Source organism: Lissotriton helveticus, chromosome 9, assembly GCF_964261635.1.
Source record: "Lissotriton helveticus chromosome 9, aLisHel1.1, whole genome shotgun sequence".
NCBI lineage: Eukaryota > Metazoa > Chordata > Amphibia > Caudata > Salamandridae > Lissotriton > Lissotriton helveticus.
Window position 1 is genome coordinate 732003610 of NC_136070.1, and position 16599 is coordinate 732020208.

General features: G+C 47.7%; 1 protein-coding gene across 5 annotated transcripts in view; it reads right to left on the reverse strand.

Moving 5' to 3' along the window:
* The window catches only part of TIGD3 (tigger transposable element derived 3), a 41225-nt gene extending 30317 nt beyond the window's left edge, over positions 1-10908 (reverse strand). For 4 of the 5 annotated variants that reach the window (XM_078660859.1, XM_078660858.1, XM_078660857.1 and 1 more), the window contains exon 1: positions 10726-10908. The gene's annotated coding sequence lies outside the window, so the exon portion shown is untranslated. Of the gene's footprint in view, positions 1-9590; positions 9741-10725 lie in introns of those variants that run through there. The other variant, XM_078660860.1, reaches the window with a different exon arrangement.
* Positions 10909-16599: the final 5691 nt, after the last annotated feature.

The window sequence follows — 16599 nt, forward strand, 5'->3', positions numbered from 1 at the left end:
CGGCGCAAAAGATGGGAGGTGTGACAGTGCTTATGGAGGGCAAAGAGAATGCTGTGAGAAGTTGGCCTGGTATATGCTGACCACTACTTATAGTGAGCACCTTGTACCAGTCCAAACAACCCTTATTGATGATTGGGTTAAAGGCAACCTTTATTGAAAGCTATCCTAGTGGTAGCTATGGAGAGCAGCCTTCAGGCTAAGTCTCGAAGGAATGTAAAGCAGCTTGTTTTACCAGATCAGAACTTCCTGAATGACCAAATGAAAGAGAACCACAAAAGGAATATATAAAATATATGTATTTATTACTAAACACTCTCTACTAACCCATTTATGAGATTAGAGAACAGAGCACACAATATTAACTCACTAGAACAACAGTAAATAGCACAATACACAGTGGACTTCAAGGGGAGACCAAACCATATCCTAAGTAAGTGGTATAACAACCGCACCTTGACTAGACACAGTGCCTAGAGCACGTAGAATCGCTGGGACCCCAAGGAACCACCCAAGGTAGTGACACAGGAGACCCACGGAGGATGGGTGCAGTGTGAGAACACAGGCGCGAGCTCCGTACAATTCTATGGGAAAGTCACGGTTGGAATTTTAAAGATTAAGGACACTTCGGAGAGGACTGAGCAAAACCTTTCAAACATAGAAGGCTCTAAGGCCCGCACCTTTGTGAGTACCGGAGTACCTGTGTTACCTAACCCAGGGAAGACAGGTGCATAGGTGTCAAGTGATGTTGGGAATCTTTGTTGTTTTCAATGCGTGATGCGGAAAAGTGTTGCTGCCGTGAAGAGGAAAAGTGTCCGGTGGAATCCACGCCTGGATTCGAGCTAAGAAGAACCTGAAAGCGGAGGCGACAGAGTCTGGGTCACTTTAGGGTGACCAGGGGCTCGGTAGATGAATGCCCACCGATGTCGGGTGCTTCAGGTGAGATGACGCGATGCTTGACTCTGCAGCCACAGGGATCAGGAGACGTCGACGACGGCCAAAGTCTGGAGGTGAGCTGTCCCACGAAGGTTGTCGAGTGATTGAGGGTTCAGTGTCCGGTTTGAACACCAACAAGCCTTGGCAACTGCACCCCATGCGGTCAGAGGAAATCAGCTTCGGTGAGGACCAGCAAGGTCCTGGGGACTCTCCAAGCAATGGAGAGTCAGGGCACGTTTGGAGCAACAAGGAAAGCCCACGGAAAGTTAAAGTTGCCTTCACAGGGACCCACAGGACAAAGGACCTGGGATCACGAAGGGACCTCGAGATGAATCACGTAATATCAGCCCTCAGAACACTCATGGTGTGTAGGCCAGAAATCTTTGGTGCAATTACTGCTCGGGGTCAAGACTACAGGTAGCCCAAAGCACAGCCTCAGGGATCGCCAAAAAACATATGCTGCTGCAAAGGTACACGGTGCACAGGGGGTTAGGGTTGCACGGTCCCCACGAGGGATACAGGCCTCAGAATTGCTGACAGCACAGATCAACCTCAGAAACCTCGGGAACCCACCTACTGTGTTGCAGAAATCTTCAGAGTCCTCAGAAGCTCGGGAAATGCAAACCGGTCAGATGCGTTTAGGTGCCAGCTTAGCAGGGGAATAACTCCTTTACTCCAAGGGAGATTCTTCAGTCGTACAGTGTTGTGCAGATCGTCGAAGTACTTGGTTTCTGTAGCAGAGTTTAGTCCAGGTAACATCTAAAGTCCTGTAGTCAGAGGTTCCTACTTTATACCTAAGGAAGGGGTGGGATAAACCTTGGGGACCCACCTATGGGAGGGTCAGGACAGAGGGGTGGTTACACCCATGTCCGTTGTACCGTTTCGCGCCAGAGCAGGAGCCAATGGCACCTGGAACCGGTTTGAACTGGACTATACCCAAGGACACCAAATGTGCCCCCAGTGCAGACATCTCAGAGTGCACCCACCAAGCCCCAATACACTAAAGCCTGTCTGGGAGGTGGTTACACCTCCCTGTGACAGGAGGCCTATTGTCTAGCCTTCCCCTGCTCGAGCTTGGCTCTGCAGCAGGAGCTCAGACTTGTGTCTGTGGCTGGCAGTATCCATTTTGTGATGCCCAGAACGTGAAAGCTGGTACCGGGTGTACCGGTGTGTCGCATATGGCCCTTTAGGAGGGTGGAATCATACCTCTCCCGCCAGTTACTGGCAGAGAGGTATGATTCCAAGGTGTTTGACACCAAACCCAACATGTTTCTAAGCAGCCATTTTAAAGTTAGCATTTGCAGCGAGGTTATAATGCACTTAAAAGTATATGGTTGGCTGCATCACAAACAACCTCGGAGAATAGGCTCCGAAGGCTGCAGAGGGGCTCTGCTCATGCATGGGCACCATCTCACATAAAACCCAGCACCCTGCCTTCAGGATTGATAGGGCCTGCTAAATGGGTGACTGATAGGTTTATATGTGCAGTGATATAAGGTAGATATAGTGAACCTATATCTAAGTAAGGGGTGCATGTACCACCTTACACAGGCTGCAGTAGCAGACCTGTGGTGTCAGTTTAAATGGTCTCTCAAGGGTGGCACAATACATACTGCAGCCCTTTGAGGCCTCTGGGGTACCTATGCCCTAGGTACATAGTATACCATATACTAGGGACTTATAAGGGTACCCCATAATCAAATCTGGAGTGTACCTAAAGTACATGCAATCAATTTAGAGGAGAAAGCAGCTAGGCTGGGTTCCTGGATAGCAGGATCCAGCCAGTCTAAGTCGAAACACTGAGACATCAGCAAAAAGTGGGGGTAACTATAAGAAGCAGATCTTACCCTCTTACAAATGCAGGCAGCCGCGTTCTGTGCCAGTTGGAGACTCTTGGTGACAGTTTTAATCACGCCAAGTAGAAGTCCATTACAGTAGTCAAGACGCGACTGAACCACCGATTGAATGATCACTTGTCGAGTAGGAGCATCAAAAAAACCTCAGAATGGGTTTCAAACCGCAAAGGTGGCCGAAGCATGTACCTGCCACCTTTTTGGCGTAAAGCTCGAATGAGAGGGCGTTGTCCATCAGGACCCCCAAGTTCTTGACTACACTTTTCGGTTGGTGCGGGGTGCCTAGGGCCGCAGGCAACCAATGTTAGTCCCATTTATGGGTATCGCGACCTACCAGGAGTACCTCCGTTTTCGAGGAGTTAAGTTGTAAATAGTTATCCCCCATCCAGTCTGAGATGGCCAGAACATCCTCACGGAATTTCAGTTGGTCTAGATCTGGATTTTTGGAGAAGGTAAAGACCAATTGCGTATCGTCAGCATACAATATCATATTAAGATTCCGGGCTTTGGCCAGGAGGGCCAGAGGGCAGACGTACACGTTGTACAACGTAGGGCTCAAGGCAGAGCCTTGGGGGACACCACTGCTGAGGGGGTAGATGCTGGACAGATAGGGAGGGGCGTGGAACTGAAAGGAGTGTTCAGATAGGAAAGATGCAAACCAGGCTATGGCCTTGCCTCCTACCCAGATCTCCCGAGTCCTTGAGGCAGAATCTTATGGGAAACCGTGTCAAAGGCTGCACTCAAATCGAGTAAAATCAGTGCTGAAGTGTTGCCCTCATCGAACGTAGCCCTTAGTTGCTCTGTGACCGCTAGAAGAGCGGATTCCACACTATGTCTAGGCCAGGACCCCTTTTGTGATCTGTCCGAGATCTCATTGGCTTCCAGATATTTGGTCAGAGTGATATTAACATGGGACTACATAATCTTGGCCAAATATGAGAGCAGAGAAATTGGCTTAAAGTTCTCCGGCAGAGATGCATCTAATGCTGGCTTCTTCAACATGGGGATAACCTTGGCATGCATTCATGATTTGGGGATTTCTGACAACTGGAGCGATTTATTAATCAGTTCTCTGCGCTCAGTCATAAGAGAGTCCTGGAATTTCCTAAAGGTGCCCGGTTTTACTGGATTATCAGGAGAGCCTGGTCTAACCTTTGCTGCCAGGACGTCCATGTCTTTAAAAGACAGAGATGATAGGTCTTGAAGAGAGTAGGGGAGATCAGGTGAGCTAGTAGTCGCCCAGGATTTGGAAGCGTCCATTCTAGAGTTGAGTGCATTGTAAATGCACTCTACTTTATTGATGAAATAACGTGCCAGTGATTCACAGTACAAGTTGGTGAAAATTATATTGTTCGTTCCTGCCGGGGGTTTTATCATATCATTCATAAGAGAGAAAATAGTTTCAGAGTGGTTGGGACTTGATGTGATCAGATTGGTGTAGAATGTGGCTTTAGTCTTTTGGACTAATTTGTGGTAGGCTTTTGTAGCCTTCCTGTAGATTTTTTTTGCAATGGGGTCAGAGGTGCGCCTCCAGATTCGTTCCAAAATTTAACAATGTTTCTTTTCCAGCACCAAGGTCTCGTTATAACAAGCGTGCGACTGCGAACCCTTAGCGCTGGTCAGTTTCTTTGGAATACAGTGATCGAGTGAGTTGTTAATCCAACTCCTAAAGGCTCTATCAGCTGCCTCCAAACCAGTAGGCCAGTCAGGGCATGACGATTTAAGGGTGGGCGCAAAGGTTGATGCTTCCAGTTTCTGCCAGGGACGCCTCATGGAAGGCTCATGAGAGTCAGCAAAGGAGCGCCAGCAAGACCGAGGCACATAGGGATGAGAAATTGATCCGTCCAGGTCAGCGGGAGGGGATGTGGACTTTGAGAGATCGAATATTAGAAAATACCGGATCGAGTAAGTGGCCTGCAAGATGTGATGGTCCCTCAACTAACTGAGTTAGTTGACAGGCATCCATGTCGTCCAAAAAGTTGGTAATAACCCGGGATTCAAGGTTTTCCTGATGTAAGTTGAGATCGCCTATAATGCTAAGGTTGGCTGTCTCTAGGACAAGAGTAGAGGCGGTGCGTGCTAGGGCTTCTTGAAAAGCCCTGGCAGGACCTGGTGGGCGGTAAATGAGAAGCCCAGTGAAAGTGAAATTGTGTGATTTTGTGATTTTAAACAGGGCGCCTTCACAATCTGGGATAGTCTGAGGGAAAAAACAGATTTAAATATCACTGCCAGACCACCTCCCCTACCGCAAGGTTTGTTCTGTGAGAGATCGTATAGCCTATAAAAAGGGCAAGGGCCGTGCGCAGCAGGGAGATTGGTGCACAGCCTGTCTGTTGCCGGGTCTGGTTGCCAGCTCCCGCTGCTCACCACCTTCAACCTTGCACCATGGCTGCTCACAGTGGGGTTGGGCACAAGACCTGGGTACAAGCCACACCTAGCAGGCAATCACCACTGTACATGATCTTAGGCATGCAAGCTGAGGTTGGCCACTCTTGTGGGTTGGACACATGGCCTGGCACCAGACAAAGCCCAGCGGCCAACTCTCTCTGCACAAGACCAAGGGCCATGTGCAGAAGGGATTTTTTTTGCTTCCAGGGTATTGGTTGCAGGTTGCCCTAGGGGTTAGGCATATGTTCAGTTGAGAATATGATAAAACAAACTTTAGAAATTCACTGAGAAAAAACTAAGGTTAAAGTGACATTATAGTCAGGTATGATGAATTCGTAGCCTACTATAACAAGCATTGGCATAGCCAATAGGTCTCGCCTTTGGGACCTTATAAGTGTTTAGCCATGGGACAGTTAATGTTGTTGCAGTAAGGATATTGTGCTGCATAACTAAATACTTATAAGGTCCCAAAGACGAGACCTATTGGCTATGCCAATGCTTTTTTTTGGGGGGGAGGTGTACGTTTCCTACTTGTGAGATGCCTTTTCACTACATGCATTCGCCCACTGTGGCAGTAGAACTGAAATAAAAAGTAATACATAGCGTATAGGCAGAGTGGGGACACATGGGATACTGGAATCAGTGAACAAAACCTCCTTAAACATTTCCAAAGGAATGTAAATGCTCTTTTGAAGACCTGTGAAAACCTTGTGTCTGTCGGAGATAAGATGCCAGACACAGCAGCTCGAGCTACAGCAGATGCCGAGCTGAGACACACGCGGAGGAGAGCAGGGGTGGCGGGGTGCTAGATTCTCTTGGCCCAGCACTTTCATTTTCGGACATCTGCTCATGTGGTCTAGGGTGGGCTTGCGCAGGCTTCCCCTCCCCCACAGAACAAGCAGCGATTTCCCGGAAATGGCTGGTTTATATGAAATGCTTGGAGGGTGGGTGTTTAAGCAGTAGAGAGAAGAGAGCGGGGCAGGCAGGCTGTGCAGTGACAGACCAGGCTGGCCACGGGGGGGGGGACCCCCGGCACGGATAATACCCCGGAGTGCAGGTGGGTGCGGGCGAGTGGGGGGGAGGAGTGGAGGACACTGCATGGGTGCGGGCGAGTGGAGGGGGGGGAGACACTGCTTCAAAAACTCCGCCAGCCACTGCCGAAAGTAACCCAAGTTATATGAGCTCAGAATCAGGGGGTGCCGATAGAAAGCGAGGGGGGCTATAACGAGCCAGTCTCCTACCCAACATGTACATTAAAATAAAACATCTCTGCCCAAAAGCAACCGACTGCACGGACACATGTGATGTAAATCTGCTGGGAATAACCGAATTGGGCAAAAGGCACGACAAGTAAACCTAAGTTGGGGCTATGGCTGCTGCCAGAGTTTTGTGTGTACTCACCAGGTCTACCATACCACAGCAGCAAGGTAGCCCCACTGGTTAATGCGCCTGCTGCAGAGACGTGCAGAGGGGCAGTGTGAGTGCTGCAAAGCACAGCATTAACACACTGGTCTGGTACTTGTATTGCATGTAGATAGGTCAGTGGGTCACGCAGATTGTGTTGCTGAGAATGATGTTTGTGTTATCTGAAGTCCTAAATTACAATTGTTTGATCCGTGCAGCTTACTGAGGTATGAACCCAGTGCTTATTTAAGTACTGTTTGAACTCTGACCCGGAGGAGCTGTTTTTTTCTGGGTGATTTCTTTTCTGTAGCCCTTTCCACACGGCACTGCAGCAGTCAGCACTATACTGCAAGTATTAGCCTTAGCAATGTTTTTTGGTCACGTAGCGCACCGGAGCTGTTGCGAAGCATGGCGTTAAATGCTTTTTTTAAAAGCTCCATGACGCAACCAGCGCTAATGTGATTTAAACAAGCATTGGCCGTGCGGAATGCATAGATGGGGGCTGCAGCGGGAGAGAGAGGGAGTTGTGTGCGCACAAAAGCACTTAAGGAGCCATGACGGCTCGGAACTGTAAAACAAGGCAGGCTTAATGAGATATGAAAGGCAGATGGCGGCTGCGCGCGTTCACGCGCACATGCACACAAGCTTTAGGCCAGGAAAAGCTTGTGGGTAGCACTTTGAAAACCCCCTTACTAAAGCCGAGTAAGCAGCGCATGCGCTGCTCTAGGCTCGACCTAAAAATAATCACTAAAAAAACATGAAAGTTAATGTGGCGTTATAGTTAGGTGTTGAAATGAGATAAGAACTAGCGTTTAAAAGATTAAAAAAAACATTAAATTCACCTGTTATGCACTGCTTATGATCTCTCATATTACATCACTCTTTATGTTGAATGACATCTCAAATGACAACATTCATAACATCACTGATGAAATCATCCTGTTACTGTCACAGTTTCCTATAGGGTTTGTGGACTTAAAGTAATTCAACATGCCACACATCTGCCCAATTTTCTATCATCAATCTATCAATTCTATCACCAGTCAAGTGATAATGGACATAACTTTTACCATAAGCTTGACGCATGGGTTAGCTGTCAAATAACCTACCTTTCGTAGAGGTTATCCTCTTTTTATTGGTGTTCAATTGCCTAACAAACCAAATCCTTCTGTAGACTTTAATGGGGCCAACCCTTTTCAAACTTTAATCATCCTCTAAAAAAAGAGTGTGTACTCAATTCACCTTAGCAAATAACCTTCTTAGAGGCTTCACATGTCCTTCAATTTTAAGTCAAGAGTTTGGCTAAATGAATTTTCCACTGATAGCACACTTTTTTGCCAGGCCTTATGTACAACCCTCTATAGTTTGTTGAAATACATTACACACATTCCAGAGATTATCATGATGGCATACAACCTTAGTGCCATGCTTACAACCACGTTGTGAGTTAAACCATCTCCAAGTATTTGGAATGGGGAGCAAGGGTGGGGGTTGCAGGGTGGTAGTAGCATCTAAAGTGGGGTTGTGTTGGTGAACAATGCGTCCAGTTTAGACCAGATTTTTTGTGTTTTCTTCAAAGTGCTTATTAAGTGAGTTTAAAGAATTATCTGCTTCCCCTGTTAAATTGAACCTATTCACACGAAGTGTGGACCGAAAGTTTGCAGAGGTCTTTACACTAATAGAATGGCTTATTAGACAAGGATATCACATTCCCTGCCTAGTCTACGGTTTGTATCAGAAGAGAGAATACCAAGAGCAATAGAGGCAAGGTTAGGAGTCCAGTTCCTCTGTAGTATTTGCAGGATAGTTTCGCCGACTTCCGACCGAATCTTTTAGAGAAGGCCAAGTAGAGTATCATATGTTGTAGGTTACCTATTTTCTTTCCTGGAACACCAGCAAGTGTCAGAGTTTAGGAGACCTAGCTCAAAAAGCTATCCCCCTATAACCCTTCCTCCATCCCCTCACTCCTATTCCTCCCCTGCTATTTCTCCTTTTCCCTCCTTACTCTCTTGCTGTCTCTCTCCTGGCTATTCTCTCACCTCTCCTGCTCTTTTCCTGTCCACACCTTGGTACTATTCTGTGGTAATTTAGCTGGTCGTTAATTGCTTTGCATTGCAGTTCTTCTCTCCTCTCCATTATAGAAGACATATGATAACTATGTATTAATACCATCGCATTACACTGCTATGCTGCATCACTTTGACCTCATGATGCGTCTACGTTAGTGCAAATGGTGATGTACCCTACTAGAACTCTCATATCCCATTATGCAACTGTTTCTCTCTGTCTTGTACTAAGTCCATAATTTTTGCTTTGTAAAATGTTCAATAAAATTAATTCTGAAATGTAAAAAAAACATCTCTAAGTAGGTCACAGGTACAGTCTACATTTTTCGAAAATATGCAAAACCTCAAAATCTTCAGCACAGTTATGCAAGTAAACATTCACACCTTATAAAATCCTCTATACATAGAACTGGTCTATAGTACTACCTAACAACTACTTAACATGAGTATGTGCCCAGACACCAACTGGTGGATAATATACTGTAAACAGAAGTTTTGTCGTTTCTCACAGTTTTTACATGACACACTTTGGCTTTAAGCCACAACCTACTATGTAACATGCCTTTATAACGCACATCGGGTGTGTTCAAGCCTTTATCTTGTCACAAATAGACTACTACTTGCACTCCAAACTTTACTGGTTTGTAAATGGCCCAGAACATAATTTTCAACATGCAAAACCACACCTGTCTCCAGTTATTCACCTATTTTCATTCTATACAGCCACACATGTACACACAGTAACTCAATGTTGGATGTGGTGTAGTGGCTTAACTGTCAACTTTCGACCCAGGCGAAATAGGGGCAAATAATGGCACTTGACCAAAACCTTGTTGCTAGGTGATGTAGGCGAATTAACTCATCTCTCTTTGCTTCAGCCCAAAACCAGAAGTGCTTAGAATTAGGTTAATTGCATGTATGATGCACTATATAAATAAATGCATACCTGAACATCTCTGACTTCGTTGGTGATCTCTCACCGAGTTCTATGCCCACAATATCTACACTGCGTGGAGGGGCAAGACAGAATCTGTATCCTTCATCGTTTGCTTTTTTAACGGTGTTGGTCCAGGAAATACACAGTGAATGTCACTTTAAGGAAGCAGTAGCGCCGCCATACACTCTGCATCCAGGATAAATGGAGGCACCGAACTCGACAATGGCAGGTAGTCTTGCACAGGCGGGAAGCAGAACTTGCGCGAGCCTCCTTTGTGAGCCGACTGGCTCGTCCGATCAGAATCTATACTTAATAACCCAAAACAACAAATGCTGTCTCATAAGCACTTGCAGCCTTACCTAAACAGCCAATATCTATTACAAGTCAGTCAGACGACGACTGGGAGAAACAATTTACTGCTGACAACTCTCCCGCTGCTGTCACTGCTTAATTTGAGTAAGTGGTAGCAGGTGCGCCTACCAGCATCCATTTTAGGGGACCGGCACACGAACGGGAAAAACGGAGGAAGAAAAAAGACAGACGAAAGTCACCAAGGAAAAAAGTAGGGACCTGCAAGAGTAAGGTAAGGGGCCATGGAGTGTCTGGCAGTGTATGAAAGAGCTACCAGCCTTGGTATTCGGCGCACAGGTATTTAATATCTCCGCTGTGGCTTCTGAGCTGCGCTTTAAACAAATTAAACACTGCCCAGAGTAATATGAACCGATGCGTCATTATGTCATGTGTAACACCTCAAACAGGTGCTTTTTAGGACTTGTAGCTTTGACTTTACAATGTGGGGTCTCAAAAAATAAAGATTTCTAACCGCAGTGTAGGTCCACTATTGCTAGTGAAAAATGCCAACTACAGGTTTTAGCAAAACACAAAGCTTCGTCAAAAAAACACACTTAAAACCTCTGGCCGGTTAGACCTCGCACTGTTTATCACAGCAACTGTTTACGAGAAATGCACTAGTAGCTTTCCGACTTGATAATCGTCCGGATTATAAAATTGCTATTTACAAAGTCTCAGCCTTTTACACACACTTGGAACCCTGGGTCTGTGACCAGCTCTGGGGTCGACAGAGGGTAGTGCGCCTACCAAGTGCTGATGCCTCCCGTGCAGATTGTTAACGGCCCATACTCACCCGGTGCACGGACAATCCGGCTGAAGCGGAGCCTCGGAATACCCATTGGCAGTATCTACTAAGGCAGCCATGGCGAGCGACCTCTGCTGCTGTAGATAGACCCAGAAAGTGGAGTCCGGAAGAAGGGAGCAAGACTGGAGAGTAATCGTGTTCTCTACATCTCTGTTGATCGAGTCTGAACCCCACTGTAGCACAGCATTCACTGCTGCTGAACGGCAGCTGCAATGGAGAAATCATATCCGGGGCAAAGCAGCAGCAGTAATACAAATATATAACCCACTAAAAAGAAGTATGTACAATACAATGTAATTCCGTACAGTACGGAAACTCTTTGGCATGCGATAAAAATGTAGCTGAAACCGACCCAAAAATTGGAATCAAATGCAATGCACTGGTCTGGCAGACGCTGACAAAGCAAAACTATACATGCACACTGTGACCGACGTACACCATACCTACTCCACGTATGCATACAGAACACTGCACACCGACCAACAAAGTGCCAGACATAATTGTACACATGCACAAAAAAGACAGTGCTTTAAGTAGGAATAAAAAGGGGTGTAGGTCCTCTGAGAAGTGTAACCAGAAATCCTTTCCAAAATCCCTTTTGAAGTTGGATACCTTTGCACATGCACAGTTAACCTATCACCTACAGTTTAGCCACATTAAAGAAGACATTCAGTCCTAAGATATCTTAAAACACAGGCTCCGTGATTTTTCAGATTGCATTGCCTATGGGTAACTTTCCCATAATATAAGTACGCCTATAGTTGACATTCTATACTTTATGTTGACACTATGTGCGAACCTTAATTGCAATTAAAACCATGAGATTTGTCCTTGTAAAGATAAGTATTAGAAATGATCCCAGTGGTGCCATTTGCAGAGCTACAAGAGCCACTTTTTGTTCAAATATACTTGCACCGAGGGATTGCTGCTTACTTGGGGCATAATGCCATCGAATTTAAAGTTACCTGCATCTGCAGAGAGCAGGGACCATCCACCATCAGCCCTGTAACACAGTGTACACTGTCCCGAGGTTTAACCACGACAGCCGTTAATCTTTCCTTGGTCCTTATCATCTGTCCTGCCTGAAGACAATGGTGGAAATTGAAATGTTGAGTTTCAGTCTTTCTCGCAGGTCCGGTTCTCGCGGGTGGGCCAAACCCGCCCAAACATGAGCCAGGCACTCCTAAACATGAGCCTTGGCCCTGGCACAGAAAGCACGTAGGCCAATAGTAAATGGCATAGTTCATTTAACCCCTTCATTGCTAGGCTTTTTCCCACCCTGTGCTAAGACTTTTTTTTAGCTATTTGGGGTGTTTGCGCTTAGGGCCATGTAACTTTTTGACCACATAAGGTATCCACGCCAAATTTGCATCCTTTTCTTCTAACATCACAGGTAACAAGCATTTGCAATGCAATAGGTCTCTCATTAGGAAAGTTTGAACTATTGGTCTTGTAAATGACACATTTTATATTTATGTGTTGGTTTTGAAAATAGCGAAATTAATAGCTTTGACATTTACAATGCCAATACTTTTAACTTTTGCAAATGTGACACCTATAGCTTTTGTAATGCAACATGTTTTGTATTTACGTGACTTAGATGTATTGATATTCCAAATAACAATGGCTTTTAATTTTTTTAAATAATTAATACTTAAATAAAAGTTATTGTACTTTATAATGGCAATAGCTTAAACATTTGTAAATACCTTTTGTGAAGATTATGTTCAGTGTATTTTATTGTGACGAAAATCCTAGAACAGAAGTGAAATATTACCGTCTTTGTGACATTTGTAATAAGGCTTGAAACATTGAGAGAACATATTTTAACCAGTTGTTGTTGAATGGTTGCACTGATTGATGCTGTGGTGGCGCGGAGAGATGTTGTGGTGGCGACGAGTGATGCTGTGGCGTTCAGTGATGCTGTGGTAGCGCATAGTGATGTTGTGGTGCCCCTGAGTGATGCTGTGTTGGTGCGATAGATAGATAGAGGGCGACAGAGTGAGGGCGATAGATAGATAGATAAATAGAGTGAGGGCGATAGATAGATAGATAAATAGAGTGAGGGCGATAGATAGATAAATAGAGTGACGGCAATAGATAGATAGACAGAGTGACGGCGATAGATAGATAGAGTGAGGGAGATAGATAGATAGATAGAGTGAGGGAGATAGACAGATAGATAGAGTGAGAGAGAGATAGACAGATAGAGTGAGGGCGATAGATAGATAGACAGATAGCTAGAGTGAGGGCAATAGCTAGAGTGAGGGCAATAGCTAGAGTGAGGGCAATAGCTAGAGTGAGGGCAATAGCTAGAGTGAGGGCAATAGCTAGAGTGAGGGCAATAGCTAGAGTGAGGGCAATAGCTAGAGTGGGGGCAATAGCTAGAGTGAGGGCAATAGCTAGAGTGAGGGGGATAGCTAGAGTGAGGGCGATAGCTAGAGTGAGGGCAATGGAGTGAGGGCGATAGATAGAGTGTGTGGTTGTGTGTGTGTATAGTTGTGTGTGTGTGGTTGTATGTGTGGTTGTATGTGTGGCTGTGTGAGTGGTTGTGTGTGTGGCTGTGTGTGTGGTTGTGATTGGGTGTGTGGTTGTGTGTGAGATTGTGTGTGTGGTGTGATTGTGTGTGGTTGTGTGTGTGGTTGTATGTGTGTGTGTGCGTGGTTGTATGTGTGTGTGCGGTTAGAGATGGATGTATGTGGAAGAGAGCAGCAGATCAGCACAGCAGAAGAGAACAGGGAGTTGAAGAAGGAGGTGGGGTGGAAGAGAGGAGCAGATCAGCAGAGGGAGAAAAGAAGAGAACAGGGAGTTAGAGAAGGAGGTGGGTGGAAGAGAGCAGCATACCAGCACAGCAGAAGAGAACATGGAGTTAAAGAAGGTGGCGGGTGGAAGAGAGCAGCAGATCAGCTCAGGTGAAGAGAACATGGAGTTAAAGAAGGTGGCGGGTGGAAGAGAGCAGCAGATAAGCACAGGAGAAGAGAACAGGGAGTTAAAGAAGGAGGTGGGGTGGAAGAGAGGAGCAGATCAGCACAGGAGAAGAGAACAGGGAGTTAAAGAAGGAGGCGGGTGGAAAAGAACAGCAGATCGGCACAGGAGAAAAGAAGAGAACAGGGAGCTAGAGAAGGAGGTGGAAGAGAGCAGCAGATCAGTACGGGAGAAGAGAAGTGAACAGGGAATTAGAGAAGGCGGTAGAGTGAGTGAGGGCGGTAGAGTGAGTGAGGGCGGTAGAGTGGTAGAGTGAGGGGGAGGGCGATAGATAGAGTGAGGGTGGAGTTGGAGGGTGGAGTTGGAGGGTGGGGTTGGAGGGTGGAGTTGGGGTTGGAGGGTGGGGTTGGGGTTGGAGGGTGGGGTTGGGGTTGGAGAGTGGAGTTGGGGTTAGAGGGTGGAGTTGGGGTTGGAGGGTGGATTTGGGGGGTGGAGTTTGAGTTGGAGGGTGGAGTTTGAGTTGGAGGGTGGAGTTTGAGTTGGAGGGTGGATTTGGAGGGTGGAGGTCGAGGGTGGGTGGAGTTGGAGGGTCGGTGGAGTTGGAGGGTGGGTGGAGTCGGAGGGTGGAGTTAGTGGGTGGGTGGAGTTGGTGGGTGGGTGGAGTTGGTGGGTGGAGGTGGAGTTGGAGGGTGGAGTTGGAGGGTGGGTGGAGTTGGAGGGTGGGTGGAGTTGGAGGGTGGGTGGAGTTGTAGGGTGGGTGGAGTTGAAGGGTGGGTGGAGTTGGAGGGTGGGTGGAGTTGGAGGGTGGGTGGAGTTGGAGATTGGGTGGAGTTGGAGGGTGGGTGGAGTTGGAGATTGGGTGGAGTTGGAGTTGAAGGGTGGAGTTGGAGTTGAAGGGTGGAGTTGGATTTGAAGGGTGGAGTTGGAGGGTGGAGTTGGAGGGTGGGTGGAGTTGGAGGGTGGGTAGAGTTGGAGGGTGGGTGGAGTTGGAGGGTGGAGTTGGTGGGTGGGTGGAGTTGGTGGGTGGAGGTGGAGTTGGAGGGTGGAGTTGGAGGGTGGAGTTGGAGTTGGAGGGTGGGTGGAGTTGGAGGGTGGGTGGAGTTGGTGGGTGGAGTTGGAGAGTGGGTGGAGTTGGAGGGTGGGTGGAGTTGGAGGGTGGGTGGAGTTGGAGAGTGGGTGGAGTTGGAGGGTGGGGTTGGAGTTGGAGGGTGGAGTTGGAGGGTGGAGTTGGAGGGTGGGTGGAGTTGGAGGGTGGGTGGAGTTGGAGGAGTTGGAGAGTGGGTGGAGTTGGAGAGTGGGTGGAGTTGGAGGGTGGGTGGAGTTGGAGGGTGGGTGGGGTTGAAGGGTGGGTGGAGTTGGAGTTGTAGGGTGGAGTTGGAGTTGAAGGGTGGAGTTGGAGTTGAAGGGTGGAGTTGGAGTTGAAGGGTGGAGTTGAAGTTGAAGGGTGAAGTAGGAGTTGAAGGGTGGAGTTGGAGTTGAAGGGTGGAGTTGGAGTTGGAGGATGGAGTTGGAGTTGGAGTTGGAGTTGGAGAGTGGGTGGAGTTGGAGAGTGGGTGGAGTTGGAGGGTGGGGTTGGAGTTGGAGGGTGGGGTTGGTGGGGTTGGAGTTGGAGGGTGGGGTTGGAGGGTGGGGTTGGAGGGTGGAGTTGGAGTTGAAGGGTGGAGTTGGAGGGTGGGGTTGGAGTTGAAGGGTGGAGTTGGAGTTGGAAGGGTGGAGTTGGAGGGTGGAGTTGGAGAGTGGGTGGAGTTGGAGGGTGGAGTTGGAGGGTGGAGTTGGAGAGTGGGTGGAGTTGGAGGGTGGGGTTGGAGAGTGGGTGGAGTTGGAGAGTGGGGTTGGAGAGTGGGTGGAGCTGGAGGGTGGGGTTGGAGAGTGGGTGGAGCTGGAGGGTGGGGTTGGAGAGTGGGTGGAGTTGGAGGGTGGAGTTGGAGGGTGGAGTTGGAGTTGGAGGGTGGAGTTGGAGTTGGAGGGTGGGTGGAGTTGGAGGGAGGGTGGAGTTGAAGAGTGGGTGGAGTTGGAGGGTGGGTGGAGTTGGAGGGTGGGTGGAGTTAGACAGTGGGTGGAGTTGGAGAGTGGTGGAGTTGGAGAGTGGGTGGAGTTGGAGAGTGGGGGGAGTTGGAAAGTGGAGTTGGAGTTGGAGGGTGGAGTTGGAGGGTGGGTGGAGTTGGAGGGTGGGTGGAGTTGGAGGGTGGGTGGAGTTGGAGGGTGGGTGGAGTTGGAGGGTGGGTGGAGTTGGAGAGGGGGTGGAGTTGGAGAGTGGTGGAGTTGGAGAGTGGGTGGAGTTGGAGAGTGGGGGGAGTTGGAAAGTGGAGTTGGAGTTGGAGGGTGGAGTTGGAGTTGGAGGGTGGGTGGAGTTGGAGGGAGGGTGGAGTTGAAGAGTGGGTGGATTTGGAGGGTGGGTGGAGTTGGAGGGTGGGTGGAGTTGGAGAGTGGGTGGAGTTGGAGAGTGGTGGAGTTGGAGAGTGGGTGGAGTTGGAGAGTGGGGGGAGTTGGAAAGTGGAGTTGGAGTTGAAGGGTGGATTTGGAGTTGAAGGGTGGATTTGGAGTTGAAGGGTGCAGTTGGAGTGGAAGGGTGGAGTTGGAGCTGGAGGGTGGAGTTGGAGCTGGAGGGTGGAGTTGGAGCTGGAGGGTGGAGTTGGAGGGTGTTGTTGGAGGATTTTGTACAATTTATGGTGCATTTGCTGAGGTTAGGCAGAGGAGAATGGAAAAGAGAGATGAAGCAAAAGGAAAAAAAAATCTGGATCTGCTCAGGAAAACTAATAAACTTATTTAAAAAATCTTTTTTTAAAGTTGAACCGTCAGGTTTAGATTTTAAAAGAAAAAAATAGACTCTTTACCTTCGGTGTGGCAAAACCAAAAGGAATGTCACTGGCTTTTGCTTTCAGATTTATCTTAAACGTTATAGTTGGCGGAGTTGCCGAATGTTAATAAATATTTTAA